This window comes from Oncorhynchus masou, chromosome 6 (assembly GCF_036934945.1).
Source record: "Oncorhynchus masou masou isolate Uvic2021 chromosome 6, UVic_Omas_1.1, whole genome shotgun sequence".
Classification (NCBI taxonomy): domain Eukaryota; kingdom Metazoa; phylum Chordata; class Actinopteri; order Salmoniformes; family Salmonidae; genus Oncorhynchus; species Oncorhynchus masou.
Window position 1 is genome coordinate 47020610 of NC_088217.1, and position 4584 is coordinate 47025193.

Consider the following 4584-nt stretch of genomic DNA (forward strand, 5'->3'; position numbering starts at 1 on the left):
TTTGTACTGTTCTATTTACGTTGGTAACCAGTTTATAATAGCAATAAGACCTCTTGGGGGTTTCTGGTATACGACCAATATACCATGGCTACGGGCTGTATCCAGGCACAACGCTTTACGTCGTGCATATGAACAGCCATACTTAGTATATTGTCCATATACCACACCCCTCGTGCCATATTGCTTAAGTAATCAATGTAGTTTTTGCAAATTGTAGCATACTGTAGTATTTACTGTAGTGTTTTTGTAGATATGACTGTAGTATGTATTATAGTTTTTCAGTTTTATTATCTTTGACAAAGAAGTGGAGGCTTTCTCCATGAGGAAACCTACCGGAGAAATACTAAAAGAGCACATTTTTCATAACCTGTAGGTAGGTAAGACTGGGGAGCTTCAAAGCTTCTGCTCTTTTCTATAACCGGTAGGTAGGTAGATGGGTGGGTGGGTGGGTTGGTGGGTGGGTGGGTGGGTGGGTGGGTGGGTGGGTGGGTGGGTGGGTGGGTGGGTGGGTGGGTGGGTGGGTGGGTAGGTAGGTAGGTAGGTAGGTAGGTAGGTAGGTAGGTAGGTAGGTAGGTAGGTAGGTAGGTAGGTAGGTAGGTAGGTAGGTAGGTAGGTAGGTAGGTAGGTAGGTAGGTAGGTAGGTAGGTAGGTAGACAGACAGACAGACAGACAGACAGACAGACAGGCAGGCAGGCAGATAGATAGATAGATAGATAGATAGATAGATAGATAGATAGATAGATAGATAGATAGATAGATAGATAGATAGATAGATAGATAGATAGATAGATAGATAGATAGATAGATATAGCTTCTGCTCTTTTATATAACTTGTATGTAACACAATATGAACTATACTTGGCTTGTAGGTTTTTCACTTATGGGCGACACAAATTGGGACACGGGAAGAGGAATGGGCAGGGCATATGCAAATTATACACTGTAGTATTTACTATAGTTAAATAAAGTAGTGCTTTTGCGGACTGTAGTGTTTTTGCGGACATTACTGAGGTATTTAATATATTTTAAAATATTTTTCTCAGGTGGCGGAAGGAAGCAGATGGGGAGAGGTCACATTGCTGGCTGGCATTTCAGCTGCACACACAACTGACCCTGTGTCATCTTCCTCTGAGAATACCCCCCCTATCCTAATTCCTTTACAATGTCCTTGTGCAAAAACACATTTTGTTATTTTGAATTCTACTGGATTCTACTGTCAGCAAAACTATTGCAGTTATGGCATTAACGAGGACACTGGATGCTCCCCAACAAAATTACCTTTTTAGGGAAACTAACTTTAGATATGGGTAGAGCACTGGGTAGAGTATTGATGGCTGTCATGCAATGATGATTAATTGATCGATGAGCCCAAGTCTGTCCAGTCAGCAATATGTAAATATATTACACAATGAAATCTCCCATCAGCACTTTGTAATTTTACTGCTTGCTCCTGCCTCCCTGTCTGCTGAAAATAAGCAAATGGTACAGGATCAAATAGTATTTAGCAAGACTGTATTATATTCAACCCACACACAGCATGAAGTGTATCTCTCTGGATTCCGCCAGTGCTGTAAACTGAAACAGTCTGGACAAATATATTACATTTACCGTTGAAAGTTTGCTATCCCATACAATAGAGGAAGAAAAATATGCGTAAGAGGGAATGTGTTTTTGATTGGATTTCTCAGTTGGAAATCGGTTCTAAAAATGTACCAGAAGTACCAGCTTGTTTTTCTCAATGAGGGTCTCTACATGATTAATATGACTTGACAACGTGAGGCTCTCATGAAGCACATCCCTTACCTCCCGTTCTCTTAATGACAGAGCTTGTTGGGGGATCTTTAATTAACTCCTTTGTCTTTTGGATTTAATGAGAAGACAACAACACAGAAGACCTGGGCTTTGAGGGCATAATACAATTGGTTGGACAGCCAATGATCCAAAAGCATGATAGACCACGTCCTTTGGGGAAATGATCAACAACACCCCAGTGCTCTCTCTGCTCCTGTGTTTATTGGCTTCTCTTCAAATTGCCAGTGATGCTGCTCTCAGCTAGTAAGGAAAGTTGCTCGGTGGCATGCTGCTCACTGTTTAATTTGACTTTGGAGAACAAAGGACATTTCAAAGGCTCCCCCTTCTCCCTTCTTTAGCCTGAGAGGGCTTGATTACTAGGACTCTCCCTATGCCAACTCCCCAGGCCTCTCAAAGGGGCCTGCCATCATGGTTCTCACAGTTCATCAAAGGCCACAGTCCTACTGCCAATGAAACAAAGAGGGGCACAACTTGTGGGGAAAAAACATTAGGGAGGTTGCCAAACAAGCAAAACTGGGAAAGTAAAGGTAAAAAAAGAAGAACAAAAAAATGGGGGAAAAAGTAATAATAAGTACCCACATTAAAAAGTACTATAGTATACTATGGTATAAATACTGTAGTATTACTATATTTACAGTGCCTTTGGAAAGTACACATTTTGGTAGGTTACAGCATCCTTCGGATATTGATGAAATTGTTTTCTCCCCTCATCAATCTCCCCACAATAACCCACAATGACAAAACAAAAACAGGTTTTTAGAATTCATTCATGAAAAATTAAAAGCTGATATATCACATTGACATGTGTATTCAGACTATTTACTCTGTACTTTGTTGAAGCACCTCTGGCAGCAATTACAGCCTTGAGTCTTCATGGGTATGACAACATTGACACGCCTGTATTTGGGGAGTTTCTCCCATTCTTCTATGCAGAGCCTCTCAAGTTCTGTCAGGTTGGATGGGGAGCGTTGCTGCATGGCTATTTTCAGGTCTCTCCATAGATGTTAGATTTGGTTCAGGTCCGGGCTCTGGCTGGGCCACTCGGAAGCAAACAAAACAAAAAAAGGTATAAACATGGCTGAATTTGTCCAAGAGAAACTCTCATTTGCAACTTTTGGACTAATGATTACTCCCTAGATCAGCTAGATGCAGGCAGGAGTGAGCAAGGCGGTAATTAATGTGTCGCTGTCTGTGTTACATCTGCTCCTGCCACGCCCTCTACTGCTTATCCTGTGTCTCCTTGACCTGCCGCTGCTCCCCCAGTTCTCACTCCCTCTCCCTCTTCCTCTCCCTCTGTGTGTGTGTGTGTGTGTGTGTGTGTGTGTGTGTGTGGGTGGAGACAGGTGTGCTGGAGTCAGAGCAGATCTCCACCAGCTGCAATCTGTTCCATAATCAAGACCTCTACAAATACTCAGTCCTGCCACATCCACATCTCTGCTCAGTCAGTCTAAGTTTCTAGCTGTTTGTTACTATTTAGATCCTGTTATCCTGCTGTGCCTGTTTTCCTTGCCTGACACGGTTTTCCTCCCCGCAGACAGCTCTGCCCTTTCTGACTCTGGTTCCTGTCTCCAGTCACACGTCTCCTCATCCTGCTACTTTGCCCTAGATTCCCCACTCTGTTGCTCCCTTGGATTCCCCTCCGGACTTGCTCACCATGTGTCATGCCCTGGTCGAAGTATTTTGTGTTTTCTTCATTTATTTGGTCAGGCCAGGGTGTGGCATGGGTTTTTGTATGTGGTGTGTTTTGTATTGGGATTGTAGCTTAGTGGGGTGTTCTAGATAAGTCTATGGCTGTCTGAAGTGGTTCTCAATCAGAGGCAGGTGTTTATCGTTGTCTCTGATTGGGAAGCATATTTAGGCAGCCATATTCTTTGAGGGTTTCGTGGGTGATTGTCCTTATGTCCGTTGTGTATTAGTTTGCACGAGTATTAGGTTGTTTCGGTTTTCGTTACGTTTATTGTTTTTGTAGTGTTTGTATTTGGATTCGTGTTGCTTGAGTTTATTAAACATGGATCGCAATCTACACGCCGCATTTTGGTCCGACTCTCCTTCACACCTAGAAAACCGTAACACCCTGTCCCAACCCCTCACGCTCCAGCCTCAACCGCCTCACCTGGTTACCTGCAACCCGTCCAAGCTTCTCCTGACCTACACTCTATCTTCCCCCTGTTACCAAAAATACCTTGGTTACTTCATCCCAGTCTCCTTGTCTGAGTCTGGTGTTGGGTTTCCCTGTTCCACTCCTCGTAACAGCCTGTCACCTTGATTACTCATAATTCTCTGATCTGTGCACCTACGTTGTAAACGGTCATTCATAGGCTAGGTCGTAGTAACCTCAGGATGTGTACAAGGAAAATGTGAGTATCATATAGCTGGGTGAATGTAATATGAATGACAGTCGTCCAATATTGTAATAGAAATAAGTCCACGCTCATAAAAAATTATTATCCTCCCTCATCTTAACAGTCACCGACCACCACTGATCAAAATGTTTCAGAAGCCTGTCGGCCAAGACCCTCTTGAGGAACTCACCTAGACTACAGAGAAGGCTAGCTGGCTGTTTGATGGGGTTCTTTGTTGGGTTTGGGGATCATGGTAACCAAGGCTGATTTCCAGGGTTTGGGGAAATGGCCTGTGAGAAGGGCTGGGTGAGCAAGTCAGAGATTTGACTAAGGAAAGAAGGAGGCGATTTCTAAATGTTTTGTTTATATGTATTTTGCCCCCTCTCCCCAATTTTAATCTTGTCTCATCACTGCAACTCCTCAACGGACT

General features: G+C 43.3%; 1 non-coding gene across 1 annotated transcript; it reads right to left on the reverse strand.

The window, feature by feature from the left end:
- Positions 1-306: 306 nt before the first annotated feature.
- LOC135542824 (U7 small nuclear RNA) lies at positions 307-359 on the reverse strand. The gene has a single exon (XR_010456143.1). It is a non-coding gene; the product is annotated as a U7 small nuclear RNA (small nuclear RNA).
- Positions 360-4584: the final 4225 nt, after the last annotated feature.